The sequence below is a fragment of the Xenopus tropicalis genome, chromosome 3, assembly GCF_000004195.4.
Source record: "Xenopus tropicalis strain Nigerian chromosome 3, UCB_Xtro_10.0, whole genome shotgun sequence".
Taxonomy (NCBI): Eukaryota; Metazoa; Chordata; class Amphibia; order Anura; family Pipidae; genus Xenopus; species Xenopus tropicalis.
In genome coordinates this window covers 13,235,234-13,254,211 of record NC_030679.2, presented here as the reverse complement: position 1 = coordinate 13,254,211, position 18,978 = coordinate 13,235,234, and positions in this window count along the sequence as shown.

The following is an 18,978-nucleotide window of genomic DNA, read 5'->3' as shown; positions in this document are numbered from 1 at the left end:
GAAGAAGAGGACTCATCCATTGTAAGGAATGGATTTATGTATTACTCGTAATTCAGTAAGAAGAATATGATCAAATACATCTGTTTAATTCTTTAATTAATATATTTATTAGAAGTGTGTATGACTGCAGTCGAGTCTTGCCGTGTTGATCGTCTGCAGTTTTGTTATAATATGATTGGTCATAGCTGCTCAGAGGGCCTCTGCGAGCTCGTAGTAGTAGTTCACAGCATGCTAATGCTGCGATAACGAGATCACCATAATAGGCATGAAGATCAGCATATAACGTTATGAGGTGTCCCACGATGAATCCTTTTGTCTTAATAATGTGCAACAGAGTTAAAATGTGGGCGGACGGCGATTGATGATCAGTGTTGTATTAAATGGTCTATCGGCTAGAAGGATTTAAGTAGAGCGAATATCTTATTTGGATATCAGGGTGCGTTGATTGTGAGCGCCAGACGGCAATACCAAGCGACACGTCTTGGTTATAGAAGCCAGGTCGTCGGTGCCTAACAAGTGTGGAGATGTGGCACCCGGAACCAGTCAAAGTAAATCTAAATATCTTTCTCTAACTTGTGACCTATGTACGCTATTTGTAATTTTTTAGTCCTTACGCCTGATAATTGTACCTTGATACCAGTGCAAATTGTGTCTTCGGAGAGTCTCCTGATAAAAAAAGGTAAGAGAAAGATTTGCACGTCATGTATATAGAAGCATAATATACGTCTTACATAAATCATTAGAGGTGATTTTTGTATGCCCCTATTGTTCATTGAACCTCTTAAGCTTAAATTAAAAACAACATTGGGACCCAGCAACTTTTCGGCCCCCGTACACTCGGCAGGTGTTGATTGGAGGGCCTCCTGCTCTTCGCAAGGGTTCCTGGTTAAGAAGAGGAAAGACTCAGATCAGAAGAAGATGATACAATGCATCTTGTTCATTCATGTGTTATTTTCTGCTTCCTGGGTGGTGGGCCGGTGTCGGGGCTCTCCTGCCAATCACTTCTGTCATCGCTGTTTAAGAAGAAAAAAAGATTGGTAAAACAAATTTCCATGGCTGAAGTAAAGCAGAGTTTGGGAAAGTGTTTTTGATATTAAATATATGAGAAATAGAAGGAGTATGTTGCTGTGTAACACAGGGCATAATAAGGAGGTGGGACAGACTCACCAACGCTGAAGTCGTCGGCTACCTAACAAATTGCCCCCCCAAGTGAATCTAAAATGTCTTTCTCTATTGTGACCCCTTTTTTTTTCCTTACCTGGCAGATGTCCCTGACCGGATTTCTGGATCTCCTAATTAAAAAAGGTAAGAGAAAGATGTTGCACACTGTTATTTCTGTTTTAAAGCAGCTAATATACAGTCTGCATAAAATATAGGGTGATTTTTATTTGCCCTACTCTCCTCCTCCCGGCAAGTAGCCTATGAGTTAATTGTATGAGTGGATGTAAATCATAGCAGCCAATCATTTTTTTTCATTTTCTAATTTATCAGATAGAAGACCGCTAAGTAACAGAAGCTGACTGGTTGGTATGGGCAACTGCATTTGGGCAATTAGCCTCAGTTACATATGTTAGTAGATAAGGTTTCCCTGTTAGGCAAATGTGATTATTATCCTTTACAGATATTATTCATGAACCCTGTAGCTCAAAATAAAAACAACTTGGGACTCCTTCAAACTTTTTGCCCGCCGTACCTCACAGGTGTTGTATGGGAGGGTCCTCCTGCTCTTCAAGGGTTCCTGGTTAAGAAAGAAAACCTGAGATCAGCAGAGAAGAGATAAAAATGCATCTTTTTCATTCATGTGTTATTTTCTGCTTACCTGTGAGTGGCAGGGGCTGGTGTCGGGGCTCTCCTGCCCAATCCTTCTTCATCCTGTTTAAGACAGAAAAAGATTGTAAAAATATTTTCTCAGGCTGAAAGTAAAGCAAAGTTTGGGAAAGTGTTATTTGATATAAATATATGAGAAATAGAAGGTGTATGTTTTGCTGTGACACAGGGCATAATAAGGAGGTGACAGACTCACCAACGCTTGGTTGTCGGTACTAACAATTGCCCCCCCAAAGTGAATCTAAAATGTCCTTTCTCTGTTGTGACCCTATTATTTTTTCTTACCTGACAGATTCTTCATGTCCAGGATTTCTGGAGTCTCCTGATTAAAGAAAAGAGTAAGAGAAAATGTTGCTCGTTTGTAATAAAGAAGCTAATATACAGTCTTGTATAAAATATAGGGTGATTTTCATTTGCCCCAACTCTCCTCCCCTCTCTTACGCTTACCCGGCAGTTCTCTATCGCCGCTTCAAGTCTGGCTCTTGTTCTCCTTCCTAAGAGAAATAAAGTTACCTGATCAGTTTACTATAACTCTGTAGTTTAGTATCTAAAAAGACCCGGACAATACAAATTCACTAAACTTCCAAAAACCAAACCATTTCATGTATAGTTTTTTACTAACTTACTTGGCAGGTTGTTTTTGCCAGGGATTTCTGGTTGTTCCTGGTAAAGAGATAAAAGTCAAGTTTATCAAATTAACTGAGCTTTTTTAGAAGAAGTTTAAAATCAGTTATAATGTAATATTCAGGGACAGGTTGTTTATATTTTGATTATTTATTACTCACGTGGCAAAAGTGCATTCGGTATGGTCGCAGAGAGCGCAATTCGCAGCTCGAAATCGTGACTGCCGATAGCTCTTGCGATTAAAGCTCAGAAGCTACGCATCCATATATAGTTCGGCGAGCGGATTCTTGTGTTGGCCGTCAAAAAGTTGACTGGGATTCCATGAGGTACTACACGAGGCTTTATCTTGCAATGTAGGCGCGAAGTATGTACGCTTTAATGGGTTTTTAAAAAGAAAATCTCGAATTTTCAGAGAAAAGTACTCTAAATTTATCTTAAAGTTTTTCAAAGACAAGAATAAACAACAGACGTAAAGAATTGCAAGCCTTTGGTATGTTGAACGGCGCAGGTAAACATGTTAGCGCTACCTGAGGTAGGCACGCGTTACAAGGTTATCGGAAGATAGTGAAAGCGCGCTGTCACGCAGGTTATTGTCTGCTACCAGGCGAGAATTAAGCCAGTGATTTAGCGTAGCGTAAGATATGAATCTGATAGATATGTGCTGAGAGCGGGTGCTAGCGAATTCATCGATTGAGAGATCAGGTCCCTGCTCTCTGTCCAATAGAGCGACTGGATAGTTAGGATTGCGCTATTTTAATTGAATAATTCACATTTTTAAAAAATGAATTTTCTTTTCTCTTATATGGGTATGAAAGTGAGACAGTACCGCTGGTGAGGCCTTGATCCCAACTAGATATAATTCCCCTTATTGGGGCGAAACAGCCATTGGGTTGAAGTTGTTAGTATTATAGAGGATTAAATGAATTCCTTATTTGCATCTGTAAACTGAGATTAAACAACAGTATCCTGTCAGCAGTGATCCCTGAGAGTTATATAGATAGTAGATTAACGTCCTTAATATGCGCAGGTGCTATATACGTGAGAACACGCCCTTGATGATTGAGTACGGAGGGCTTGTATTAATTTGGTTATAACTGTTAATTTGCACCTTTTCTCTGTAATAATAAAACAGTACCTGTACTTGATCCCAACTAAGACCTATAATTACCTTTATTGAGTGTGAGCAAATCGATGACGATCTGCCTTTAGTGCATTTTGGGAGTATATTCGAACTTTATACTTATAGAGTGTTAAGTATCGTATTTAATGTTTTTAAGGTGAGGCGGTCAGTCGACGCTGTAGAGTTGTGTACTGTGTAGATCACCGTCAATGGTACGCAGAGGATAGGCGGACACGTCTTATCCGAACTAGGATCGGTCTAGAGCATTTCTGTAGGGCGATAGATGTGGGATGTGTCACTAGGGACTTGAGTATAGAATCGTGGGTAATCTTTCCGCTGGCTGATGGTAGCAGAGGTGAGTCTACTGGACCGTATCACAACGGTTTGCAAGATTGTGCAATAGAAATGCTATAGGCAACTGGAACTATACCACATGGGCGTATTTGGATGATTGGACTACGTAGTGTTGATGTGAGTAGAGAACCATAAAGATGGCGACGGTGATTATCGGAAATGATCGGTGGTGACCATACAGGGCTGCGATCTTGAAGCGAGCAGCATGCCGTTCTGCAGTTCTGGCGTTGATCATCTGCCCCGCGCGTTTCGTTTCCTCTGTAATTGAATGACAATAAGTAAACGCGTGTTGAGTAGTGTTCATTAATGTCAGAGGAATATAGGATTAACGCAACGCGAAGTATAATCGGAGAATCGTTGATTGAATCCAAGTAATCTTACGGATATGTGGAGGATGGTGTAAGGATAATTTAGAGGTTGAGACTAGACTAGTGAAGTTGACTCACGAGAGATGAAATATGGAATCCTCGTGCTGTATGGCACGTAGGATTTGTCAGGCAGGAATAGAGCATGAAAGGTGCCTTGACCCTTCCATTTACTTGTTGTCACAGAGAACAGAAGGATAGGCAGCATCATGACGACTATGTCGTCGAGCGTGGCGTCTTGAACACTATTGTGGTGTTTGCCTATGAAACAGGAACGCATAGGTATGAAAAATGACAACATTCAAGTTTTTAGCATTTCCCAATACAGTATGATTTCTTTTTTATCTGTACAGGGCATAGGTCGTGACGCAATCGAGTGACATCGAGAGGGGACCCGGAAAGGAGGTAATGCGTGAAATCCGCCCATTATACCAGGTAGTATAAGGGCCACGTTCTCACATGCTCAGTGAGGCAACAGTCGTATGCATCTATGGAGAGTCAATAAATTCAGTTGAATCGTTTAAAAACTGATTGCACATCTTTCTTCTGTAATAATAAAACAGTACCTGTACTTGATCCCAACTAAGATTATATGTATTACAGAGTTAGGCACTTCTGGTGGTAACCGTTGTATTTGGGCGTAGGGTGACAAACAGCCCTATTGGGTTTATTCAATATTTAAATGATTTTTAGCAGACTTAATGGTATGGAGATCCAAATTACGAAGGATCCCTTATGCTGGAACTACCCATGTCCGAGCATTCTCTGGATATAGATTATCGTCAGCGTCCATAATTATGTAAGCACTAGATGACTAGGATTCGTATAATATCTGAATTGGATTAGGACATCGTTTAATTTTTGAATGTGAATCGCAGAGGATAGGTTCGACCTAATAAATGATGATTACGTGGGAGCTTTATTGGTTGACAGGTTTGTTGAGGTGCGATAGATGCAGATAGGTTGGTTTGTAGCGAATTATAGTGCAGCGGTAGGTCGGGAGGGAAGATCAAGCCACGGATATGACGCGCAGTGTACACGGACTGTTGTCGAGGCTCAACATGATACCTGTTGTCTGGCAGTGTATGAATATAGTCAGCTCACAAAGTGGAGCACTATAACATCGAGATGGTAAAATGTAGTACGGAGAGAGGGGGGGCTGGTACGCACGAGGAGGCGTGACTGGGCTGATCATCGAGATTGATCGGCTGCGCAGGGCCACGGGTCGGCGAATGTGTCCAAATATTAACATTCACGTTGCGATATCGAGATCGCGACAGGTGTACATCGCTGATATATCTAGAGCGGCTGTGTAGACGTTCTTCCCATGGGTGTGCGATGCACCCTCTAGGCTCGTTCACTAAGGGTGGAAAATGTGAATTGAGGAGAAACAGAAAAAAAAACTAATCCAAAAAAACTGGATAAGCACCGATGAGTCGCAGAGTCGGCATCACTTGTCAGACTCTGTATAGAGACGGGAATAAAAAGGGCAAGGTCAGCTTCACGGTAATGCATTTACCCTTTTAAAGGTGGGCAACATTGGGTCAGGGGCCCCCATTTCAATAGTGCTTCCCCAACTGGAATAGGCACAGTCGGTTCGGAGAACCGTATCAACGAGCCGATGCGGTCCCCGATCCAACTAAGTGTTTTAACCTGCCCAATCATTATCTAGCCGATTTCAAGCCAGATATCGGTCGTGCAGGTCCGTCGTTGCTGCCCTACACGGGCCGATAAGCTGCCGAATCAGTCCAAGGGACCCATATCGGCAGCTACAATCGGCCCGTGTATGGGGACCTATATTGTTTTAGATAGTTGTCCACTACATGGAAAACGCTGGTAATAGTAGGGCAATCTTCCAGACACCTGCAAAGAACAATTTCACCAAATAATTCATCTCAAAATGTCAGAAAACTTTATTTTTAATCTGATTTGCCATGGACGCATGTGGGATAATAAATATACTTTATGTATATATACAGTTACAACAAATGTTTACATTCCATGTACAAACAGAAAAAGAAATACATATGTAACACCTATTTGGCTATAAAATGGCCAACCCAGGCTAGTAGTGTGTGGTAAAGCATGTGTTACAAGAGACCTTAATGCACAGGAGTGGGCCTCCGCTATATGGGAGGTATTGATGGAGCTGAGGGTGTAGTTGAACTACAACTAGGTAGAGCGTGTGTGGTGCAGATGGAATAATGGACGCCAGAAAGGTTCTTGCTCATGAACTATAGTACAATTTATTGGACAAAGGCACAACTTGATAGTGCAGCAGGGTATACTCACAGACACAGCAGTGTATGATGTCACAGATAGTATAGCAGATGTGACACTTTAGGCACAGAATAACCCACTTGGAGGATGCACAGAGGATTAGTTGACACCTGAGATATAGACCTTTCAGAAGGGAGTGTTCCGGCCGACTGTGGTCCAGGGGAGAGCTCCTAACACTGGTACCTGGCGTCTAATAAAACCGGTCCCTAAAGAACGACTACAGAGCCGGGGTGGACTAAACCCTTTTACAACTCCTGGTTGGGGCTATTAACTGCCCTTGCTAAATAATCTGACTACTCTCACCACTTCTAGAGGGTGCTATAAGTAATACTGTCTGCGCTGGCTAGTTCTCATTCACGGGGCCCTGTCCCCGACTTATAAACTGGCAGTTCTCTTTACTGAGACCGTGTGTCTCAGGCCCGATGACATGCAGCCTGAGAGAACAGCAGCCAAAGAGGAAGCCACTTCCTTGTGCCAGACACTATATAGTCTGCACAAGGGGAGTGGTCAACCTGGGCTAAACCTATAGGGGGTAGCCTAATACTGTAATCTGAGTGTAGAGGGCTCTGCCCTATTACAACACAGATAACATAAAGATAGGGATAACACCATAGGGAGCTTAACCCTATGGGTCCCTACATTCACCCGGGGGAAGAATCCATTCCGACCCGGCAATGGCAAATAACATTAAGTACACATTTCAAGCAAAAACAGTAGTGCATTGATTTAGTGCAAAAATACAGTATCCTTACATCCGTTTCTGATACCCTCTCCTGAGGAGTATCTGGTACACTGGATAGCTGTAAAGAAAAGATTAGGCACATACAGCAACTTATTTAATCATATACACTTTTGAGTGTCCGGTAGGATCACTCCAGTGCACACATGGGAATTTCCCAGGCACTTTCTTAGCTGTAACAGAATTTTGATTTAAACAAAATATTAACTGTTTCGTTGCTAGTTACGTTACTGTAAACCATATACAATCATGAGTGTCATAATAGATCACTCAGGCACATTTTACTTAGAGCAATTCTTGAGTCACCTTCCTGACCACTACAGGGGTGCTCAGGCACACACTTACACATGGAAACGATCCTGCCTTCAACCAGGTGTCTCCAGGCACTTTGCTTGGCTGTAAAGAAATAGTTATTGGGCACAATTTAAACTGTGGCACACTCCCACCCCTCAACTTTATTAAGTCCAGGCCTTCCACCCTAACCCAGGGTTCATGGATTTCTCGACATGCACTCCGTAGGCGTGGATTAGGCAATGGGTCCTACCATTAGTGAGGTAGATGAAAGTAGAAGTTGAAGTGGGATGGGGCGCACCCAACTTTTAAACTTTACAGTCTCTCCTGACGGATTGGAGAGCTCCAACTTAAAAGAACCAAATCCACCACTGTGGATAAACTGAAGAATGGGGTCACACTCTATGGCGGCAGACCGGCAGTCTCTTTAGAGATGTGCCCAATATGGTGGGTGTTGCCCTTTAACTTTTAAGGGAAACCAAAACCCACCTCCCACCCGGGGAAAATCCCATCAATGAAGGGAAATATACCTGAATCCGGCATGGGGTTTTCTCAGTGCATATTGCGTTCGTACTTAGCTTTTGTGACTTCATAAGAAACGTAGTAAGCCGGGTGTGGCTTATCAATTCGGCCTCCACTGGGGAGGTCTGAGCTAAGTGCGAAATTTCTTTCCTCTTGATACTTTCCACACGACTTTACACCATGTTTTAGGATGGTATGCCCGAACCACCACTCCTGGGCAATATCATAGAGGTAGTCGACATCCCTGTGTCTTCTCTCGGGATCCTTCTTAAAGACTCCTCCCGGTCCCAACTTCTCCCTGCGGACAAGCTCTCCATACAGCCACTCGTCGACATGCTTGGTGACCTCATCATACACCCACTCCGGGGCATATGGCATGTAATAGCCCCATTTTTTCATACACCTGGGTATTGATAAGGCGTTGCACTCTTGAAACCGACCTGAATTTCTCAGAATCAGCTCTCCCCGGAGCCACCCAGCAGGACGTATCTTTGCTGAAAGCATACGGTGGTGGCGGTGTACAGGGCCACTCTGGAGGCAAACTCTGCGCCTTCCCTTTAGGAGTGGAATCAGTAGGAGGCATAGTAGATTGAAATTTATACTCCTCCTCTGGCAAGGAGCATTTTGGTAGGGGCCCAAAGTCCATTACAGCCCAATTAGGTCTTGGGTACCTACGCCGGGTAGAGCTACCCAACAGCATACCACTCCCTGTGGATGATACTGTACTCTTTTCCTCCTGGCTCTCAGACTTAGCCCTTCCTCTCCCTCTCATTATCTCCAGTAGCCTCTGTATGGCTGGATCATTAGGGGTATTGGGGTCTGAAGGAGCAACAGTAGGTTTTTTAACTTTTTCAACTGGTGCTAAGGATATAGCAGCCATGCCTGCGCCCAGCTCCCCACTTTCGGAGGAATTTGATGAGGATAATAATATGTCCCCTGAGGTTCCCTCTGAGGTTGGTGTAGGGACCTCTGGTTTCTGGACCGGGGCGGGTACAGGGGTTGCAGGCCTTGTTGAGCCTGGTGAAATACTGGTACCCTTATCATAGGAAGGTACTTGTGGTTTTACTAGTGGCTCAGTCCAGCAGCGGGTCTTACAGACAGGGCATCTGGCTTCCAGATCCCTCCACGCTTGGGATATTTCAGAATAACATCCCCCACAATAGGCCTCTACCCATTTGGACCCGTCTTCCTCATAACGCTCCCCAAAGGTACCTAACCAGGTATACCGCTGTGGGGGTAAGGATTCAACTAGAGTCTCTGGGGTAGGCTGGCGGGAACTAGGCTGTTCAGCCATATTAAGGCAGAATGATGAAGGATCCACCAAATAATTAAAACTGCAGCCGCAGCAATGAATCTCTGCTCCCCTCAGTAGCTGGGCCCAAAGCGTGATCGCTGCCCTTAACCGCTCCTGGGGATCAATTATGTGTATGTGCCGCTTCGCACCGTATATATATGGTGTATATGAGGCCGACACTATTGGGGGAGTATTCCGCAGCCGCGGTTGTTACTCACGTTTCAGTTCTCGGGTTGAGCTAGGCCGCAGCCGCAAGTCCCAATCACACCCGGAAGGTCTCAGCGCCGTATTAGCCTTCCCGCAGCCGCGAGGAAGGTATGATATGCTGAGATATAGTGCAAATATATCAGTAGTGGTGTCCCGGCCAAGCTTTCCAGGCCGCAGCCGCAGGCTCTGGTGAGGTCCGGTACCACGCTGCCAGTCGCCAATGGATCCCTCTGCAGCCGCAGTATCGGGTAGGCAATGCTGGTTTGATTTCTTAGTAAACTGTAGTTGGTAGCAGCCGCTTACAAACACAGTCACTCACTAGGCACAAGAGCTGTTTAGCGCACCTCTCACTCTCTCAAGTGCGAGTCGTAAGATGGCCGCCGTGACGTCAGCTCCTGCCCCTCTCCCCGGTGAAGTCTCGTAAACAAGTCACTTCACACGAGATTTCAGCAAAAAGAGCGCCAAAACTAGTAATGATGATTGACAGTGGCGCCGACCAATGGGAATACTCGGGGAACCTTTCAAGCCCGAACCCACGGCCAATTACTTATCAGAGTTTACGATCAGGACTGCAGGCGCCTTTGCCTATCGCGTCCGGCAGTGCCTGTCAGGAAAATTTAAAGACACACACACAGCAGCTCAGTCCCTCAAGGCTATGGCTCCGAGTTAAATAAATTGCATATATCAATACAAAAAGCACGTTGGGCGCCAAATGTAACACCTATTTTGGCTATAAAATGGCCAACCCAGGCTAGTAGTGTGTGGTAGAGCATGTGTTACATGCGACCTTAATGCACAGGAGTGGGCCTCCGCTATATGGGAGGTATTGATGGAGCTGAGGGTGTAGTTGAACTACAACTAGGTAGAGCGTGTGTGGTGCAGATGGAATAATGGACGCCAGAAAGGTTCTTGCTCATGAACTATAGTACAATTTATTGGACAAAGGCACAACTTGATAGTGCAGCAGGGTATACTCACAGACACAGCAGTGTATGATGTCACAGATAGTATAGCAGATGTGACACTTTAGGCACAGAATAACCCACTTGGAGGATGCACAGAGGATTAGTTGACACCTGAGATATAGACCTTTCAGAAGGGAGTGTTCCGGCCGACTGTGGTCCAGGGGAGAGCTCCTAACACTGGTACCTGGCGTCTAATAAAACCGGTCCCTAAAGAACGACTACAGAGCCGGGGTGGACTAAACCCTTTTACAACTCCTGGTTGGGGCTATTAACTGCCCTTGCTAAATAATCTGACTACTCTCACCACTTCTAGAGGGTGCTATAAGTAATACTGTCTGCGCTGGCTAGTTCTCATTCACGGGGCCCTGTCCCCGACTTATAAACTGGCAGTTCTCTTTACTGAGACCGTGTGTCTCAGGCCCGATGACATGCAGCCTGAGAGAAACAGCAGCCAAAGAGGAAGCCACTTCCTTGTGCCAGACACTATATAGTCTGCACAAGGGGAGGGTCAACCTGGGCTAAACCTATAGGGGGTAGCCTAATACTGTAATCTGAGTGTAGAGGGCTCTGCCCTATTACAACACAGATAACATAAAGATAGGGGATAACACCATAGGAGCTTAACCCTATGGGTCCCTACACATATATTTCTCTTTTACAAGCCAAAATAAGAAAAATAAAATAGTTGCTGTAACTTTTGCTTTTTTTTTTTATTTTTCATGCGAAGGATTATACATTTTTATTACAGTTTCATTTTCTGTCTTTACACTGCCGTTATATAAAATAATTGCATAAAGAAAGCAGTTTGCATGGTTCTTCGTTGAGCTGGAGTATATGGAAGCACTTGGCAATACCAACATAGAGCGATTACAGATAATCCTGACCAAAAATGTCTCTCCTTGCACTCAGTAATGGGGTTTTCTTCCTGCATTTGCTCTTTGGACACTTCTCTTGGACATTTCCGCTGCCATTGCCTTTAAGGGATGGGGGAGCAGCCCTGCCAGCCCAGCCAGGAGTCACAGCCAATACACTATTGCAAATATTTACATATTCACACAAAATAAAATATGTATCCTTGGTTCTTAAATAGCTTGATCCGGGTACTTTTCTCATTAAGCATATTTGACCAATATCCTACTAAATGAGAGTCACTGAAGTGAGGATGGAGCTTTTTAGAAACAAGGGGCACGTTTATCAAAGGCGGAGGCAGCGCAATTTGAGTTTTCAGATCATGAAATCCTGATTTTCTAGATCAGCGGTTCTCAGCCTTCCTAATGCCGCGACCCTTTAATACAGTTGTGGTGACCCCCAACCATAAAATTATTCCTAAGCCCATCGGAAATATGTGTTTTCCAATGGTCTTAGGCGACCCCTGTGAAAGGGTCATTCAACCCCCAAAGGGGTCCGACCCACAGGTTGAGAACTGCTGTTCTAGATTTATGATTAACAAGCTCAGATGGATGATACGTTTTATCTCTCCATCTCAGATTTAAGCAGATACCGGTACTATTGAAATCAAGCAAAATTGCATTTTTTAATTTTCGAAAATTGGATATTTGATATTAATGTCAGCTGGAGACTGCTTGGAATTCAGGGATTCAAGAAAATGAAAGCAAATGTTACAAAATGATCAAATGTAATTGAGATAAACAGAATAAGGATTGGCTCTAGGAAGATCACTCAATTCCAATGCAAGAACACGTTTCATAAGTTCTTTAGGGGGCGGGAGACGTGCAGGCAATCATTCTCTACATTAAGGGGTCCATTCATTAAAGTATGATTTTTCGGATTAGCACGATATTGCCTACCTTATGTGGTCATGTCGGGGAAGAGATCCTCTCATGGTGACCTCGTAAAACGAGCAGCTCTTATAATGTATGGCCAGATTTAGGGGTGTGTTTACTAAGAATGGAGATAAATATCACCGGTGCTGTTGCCTGTAGCAACCAATTAGGTCTTTGCTTTGATTTCTAACTTGTAGATTACTGTCCAAACCTTATTGCTGATAGGTTGCTATGGGCAACATCACCGGAGATATTTATCCCCAATCTTAGTAAACACGTCCCTTAGTGCTGTAAAACGGCCATATTGTTTCTTTTGTGTCATCAGGTGGAAAAGAAACATGTTTTCTGTCTCTTCTATAAATGGATTACTTTCTAAATAGGTTTTTATAATTGAACAGGCAATCCTGTATCTAGGAAAGGGGGTATCATGGGATGTTAGGAATTGTGACTGCTTAAATACTTTGTGAAAAACATTACACATAATAAATAATATAATATAGGGATCCCCAAGATTTGGGGCCCCTGGGATGGGTTCTCCTTAGACAGGCACTAGAGGGTGGCCTTAGGGAATTGGACACCTAAAAGTGGTCCTGGATGTTTTTCTGCTGAAAGGTTTCCCCTGCATTTCTCACCAGCAACCACTAGATTGCTGGGATTATATATGCAGCCATGTGCTGGGACATTTGTTAGTCCAGAGAGTGCACAGGTAGTGTGCACTCCTGGCACAGTTAATAGATAGCAGTTTCTATATTTCTAGGAGTGTCATGTAGGACACCAGAGGTTAGAATGGAGAATCGCCCCTCCAGGAGTGGTAGCGAGGTTAAGACCTCCCAGCATTACATCTGCTGGAGTGCAGGGACACAAGTGGCTAGGTAGGTGGACAAGGTCCCCATTTAGTCCAGGAGGCCGGATCTGAGGGTGCCTTATGTGAGTACCTGTTCCCTGGGTGTAACGTCCTAGCGGAGTACCGGGGGATCACTATGAGAGAGTGCTCTGCCGTGAGTACCTGGAGAGCCCTATAGGGGCATATGTCGGGAGTACCGTGGGTATGCCAACAGGAGAAGGTTCTCAATGAGAAGTAAGGAGATATACCCTGCACTGTGTATAAATGATAGGCTGCTCCTGGAGAGTTTCTGCCTAATAACCGTGCATCTAGTTCACATACAATATTGTGTCTGTGTATCTGAGTATCTACCAGCCCGGAGGACCCACTACCAAGCTGGTAAGGAATAACCCCAGGATGGGTACATCTGCCAACAGGAATACGTGGGTCCCAAGAGGGGCATACCAATCTATTAAGTTCCCAGGGGGTGGATTATGTTCCACAACACTATCCCTGGGTGGAGGCACACCATTTAGGGAGAATCCTTGTAAACCCCCATAGTAAGCGGGGCTCAGGACTCCTGTAGCGCCAAGTATAGTGCTCCACAAGGTAGTGCCACAGAATCCGCTTAAGTGGGCTACATTTGGAGGCACCGCTGGATCGTTTTGAGAACTACCTCAATATGTCTGGAAACAGTGAGAGCGGTAGCGAGGGCCCAGAGTCCCTACCGGAGAGACCATGGAAGCCATGATGTGTGACGGAGGTTACCGCTACATATGGCTGGGGTCTTTGCGGAAAATCCACCTCCAAAAGGGGAGCCGGTGATGGTTCCCCTGTGCAGGGAGTGTGGAGCAGAAGCATTTCAGGCCTTGACTGTAGCACTAGGCGCGTGTACCTGATGTGGCCACCGGTGCTGGATGGGTCCCCTGAGAGAGAGCGGGTCAGCAAGGAGCCGAGTGCAGCTATGGCGCTGATGCCAGGCGACGTATCGGTAAGCTGGAACGCACCATTAGTCACCCGAGCTAGGGGGACCAGCAGTGTCACAGCTGTGACTGAGTTTAAAAGGGGAAGTAGCACCTACAGTTTTGGTGTACCCCTCAGGGAGGGACTTGTGTTCTCAAGAAGGGGACTGTTGGGGGATGGGAGAAGGATACCCACACCACAGCCAACCGGCTGGTTGGGAAGCAAGGACTGCTCCTGTTTTGACTCCCAGAGGGGAGCTTTTGTGTTGCCATGGAGATGCCAGGCCCAAAGTTAACCCAGGAAGGTTCATCAGTCTAAAGAGGACTGATCAAAGTACCCACGTTGTGGAAGGGTATCCAAGGGTGCTGATCACCTTGGGACATGACTCCCTCAAAGAGGTGGAGATATGATTGATTGAAAATGTTTTATGTGTTTACTATTTCCTTGCAGGCAATCCATTGTTACCCTTGGCAGACCTCAGGAGAGGCTGTTGAAGTGTGATGTAAAAGTATTATGTAAGGTATTTGGGTTGTGATGGATGTGTCAGCCAGGAGGTGACAATTTTTCAGCAGGGGGAGAATGTAGGGATCCCAACAAGATTTGGGGCCCCTAGGATGGGTTCTCCTTAGACAGGCACTAGAGGGTGCCTTAGGGAATTGGACACCTAAAATGGTCCTGGATGTTTTTCTGCTGAAAGGGAGTTTCCCCTGCATTTCTCACCAGCAACCACTAGATGGGGTGCTGGGATATATAAAGGGATGCAGCCATGTGCTGGGGACATTTTGTTAGTCCAGAGAGTGCACAGGTAGTGTGCACTCCTGGCACAGTTAATAGATAGCAGTTTCTATATAAGAGGACATTCTAGGAGTGTCATGTGGACACCAGAGGTTAGAATGGGCAGACATCGCCCCTCCAGGAGTGGTAGCGAGGTTAAGACCTCCCAGCATTACATCTGCTGGAGTGCAGGACACAAGTGGGCTAGGTAGGTGGACATGGTCCCCATTAGTCCAGGAGGCCGGATCTGAGGGTGCCTTATGTGAGTACCGGTGTGGGTCCCTGGGGTGTAACATGCTAGCGGAGTACCGGGGGATCACTATGAGAGAGTGTCTCTGCGTGAGTACCTGGGAGAGCACCCAGGGGGAGAATGTAGGGGCCCCAAGATTTGGGGCCCTAGGATGGGTTCTCCTTAGACAGGCACTAGAGGGTGGCCTTAGGGAATTGGATCCCTACATACTACATAATAATATACTACATAATAAATAATATATACTAATAAATATACTACATAATAAATAATATACTAATAATAATATAACATTAGGATATGAAATGACATTAGACTGCAAATATACTTTTGGCATAAATCTAGCACTGTTCTGTTCATATTTCATTACTTAAAAAATAATCTTTAAGTGCTTCACCTATTTTAAAAATATAAAAAAAAAAGACCTGCTCAGAGTTGCAAAAAGTATTTTGTATACTATAGCTACATACAAAAATATGCTGCACAACCTTAACACCCCCCCCCCGCAGGGGCCCCTGTCCGACGTCCTCCCCTGAACGTGCGTATGTGAAACGCGTCAGGGAGGACATTGGAGGCCAGAGGAAGCGGCAATAGGGTTGGGTCTGGGCCGCTGGGGCCCACCGGGTATTTTCCAGTCCGATCCTGAGTACAGCAATATTTGGGGACTACAGAAACAGAAATGGAAGTGTTTATTTACAGTCATTAGGTGCAAAGTGCACAAAACACTTTCATCCGACTTGTGCATATCTACTGTATACTAAAGCCCTAAGCTGGTTTGTTGGTATAACGTGCGCTCTGGCACAAATAAGCCCTATACTTGATGCAGTTATATGCACATGGGGACTTGTACGCTTTGCAAGTGTAATGTTCCCTTTACTTTTTTTTACGGTCCCCATACACGTGGAGATTCGCGATCTCGCCAAGTGAGTGGATCTTCACCTGATATCCCCACCTACGGGTGGGCAATATCGGGGAACGTGTAGGCTAATTCGATCGTTTGGCCCTTTACACAGCTACTACTCAGGGCCAGCCAACCTGCTACCCAACAAACTTTTACTCAGTTACTACTCAAGGCCAGCCAACCTGTTACCCAACCAACTTTTACTCAGTTACTACTCAAGGCCAGCCAACCTGTTACCCAAGCAGGTTTTACTCATCTACTTTCGTCAACTAGTTGCTAAAATAGGCTTTATACACAACTTGATTTGCTACCCACTACTGCCTAGAAACAAGGATGTGATGTCCTTAGAGGAGCAGAGGGCTCTTATTACCCACCAGTCAACCCATACATACACCTACCCACTATATATCCACTCACACACACTGCATTGAGGGTCCTTGCTCACCATTTTATCCAGCTGAAAGTACTCTATGAGATCTTGAAAAAGGCCCAATAGCAGGAAAAGAAATGGCATGCAGGCTAAAGCAATAAAACTAATGTTGTGCTTTTTGCTTATAAGAACAAAACAGCACTAGAGTCAGCAGAATTGCTTTAAGCTAAAAACATGGGCAATTTATTTTGCCATTTTTGAAAAATTAAAATAACTTTGCCTTTATGTACAGTCATTTCTTTCCAGTCTTCTCTGTGCAAAGGTATGAGTTATTATGTTTAATAATATACCTGCAGTTCCCAGTGCTACCACAGGGTGGCAGAGCTGAATGTATTTGCCTACTTGCTTACACAGATACACTGATAGGAAAGTACCTCAAAGTGATGCCCACAACCGCACAATCATTTAACTGAATATATTTCAAATTAAATAATACGTCGAAAAATAATATTTCATGCATTCTCATATGCAGAACTATCTCTGCCATAGGCAAGTCCGTCGAATGAAACTGAAAGCATTAATACCAATGACTCTGGGCTCTTAGTGATATTATCAGTTTGGCGACTCCTGCTAATTGACACCAACCTGCCTTGCAAACATGATCTTTGGAGACATTTTAGGTTGGTGTAGGCCTGGAAACGTTCACTTGGTTATGCACTTACACCCCTAATCGTGACAAAAAAATAGACAGGCGATGGGAAAAGCAGGTATTTTTCTTTCCCCTGACAGGGCACAAGTGCACTTACCTATTAAAATAGTATTGGGGGGGGAAAAAGAACTCACTCTGGAACTCACTCAGTCCTTAGAACCCTCTACATCTTCCTGCGTTCCTTCGTGTGTGCTTGCTGTGCTCCGATTGGAGCGTTCTTCTTGTGGCTTCTCCAATCAGAGCACAGCATTCTTGACAGACAGTAAAATTGACCAATCAGGGCACAGATGTAGGCATGGATGGGGAGATTTTACAAACTAAATGTAGTGCAGAAATGAAGAGTAAAGAGAAGAATCTGCAGCTGTAACATTTACCTGAGAACCTCAACAAATCTGAACTTTTGCTGCAGATTTCATCCCACAGGTACTATACTGTTCTAAAGGCTGAATCACTAGCTGAAATGAAATTGTTTTTGTTAACTGGCATCTATAACATCCCTATCACCCCTGTCCTAAATAAACCTTTTCCCCTGCAAAAGCTAATTGTGCTTTGATATATTTGTTGTTGTTTTTGCACTTATTTTTTTTTTTTTTTTTACTTTTGTCATGGTTTTGTTCATTTCTAGTTAGTTACAGTGGGGACAGTGCTGTGTATCAGTGCCAGTGTAATAGTGCCAGGGCCTGAATATCTGCCATCTGTACCCACTGTATTTCACTGTATAGAATGTGTCTGGGGTGTCCGTACTCACTGCCTTGCTCTCTATAAAACTAAAACACTTTTAAAGGGTTGGTTCACTTTCAAGTTAACTTTTAGTATGCTATAGAATGACCTATTCCTAGCAACTTTGCAATTGGTCCTCCTAATTAATTTTTTTTATAGTTCTTGAATAATTTGCCTTTCTCCTCCACTTTCTAGCTTTCAAATGGGGGTCACTGACCCCGGCAGCCAAAAAAGTATTGCTCTGCGAGGCTACAATTTTATACTTTTTATGACTTATTTTTCCATGCAGGCCCAGGGTCGGACTGGCCCACCAGGATACCAGGAAAACTCCCGGTGGGCCCAGGTGTCAGTGGGCCCTCCTGCTCCTGACCATTTGGCCTAATTCATGGTCATTCCCTATTTTTGAATGGGAACAAAGGGGAGAAATAGATGGAAGAATAGATGCTAGCATGGAAATAAAAGAGACTAGGAGAACAAAGAGGTTGGGTGAGGAAAGGGGGAGAGAAAAATAGTAAAAATAAAATAGGAGAGTCTAAGGTTTTCTGGTGGGCCCCTGGGGTCCCAGTCCTACACTGTGCAGGCCCCTTGACTATTCATATTCCCATCTCTTGTTTAAACCACTGCCTGGTTGTTAGTGTAAATAAGACCCTCGCAACCAGATAGCTGCTGAACAAAAAGCTAAATTACTGAAGAACCATTAAAAATAAAAAAGAGGACCAATTGCAAATTGTCTCAGAATATCACAGTAGCTTTAGGTCAGTCTATGTATGGCCTATCCTTAGCCTCCCCAAACAAAAAAGTCAGCCTATGACTAAATTGTCCATAACCACTGTTTAAGAAATGACCAGAGCAAGATAAAGCCAGACAGGATCCCGGCAGATAGCAGTCTACCTTTTAATTATTAATGACACGTCTTACTGTTATTCCTCAATGTAAAATGAATGCTTCATTCAAAGTCACATTGCATACAGTCTAGCATATAGCAACCTGCAGTTTCAGACTTGCTTTGTTACTATTCATTGCTCTGCAAATTCCCTTCTATGGATGGTTAAAAGGTTACTTCATAGACCTATAAAGGCGTTTAGCCATACAGCAT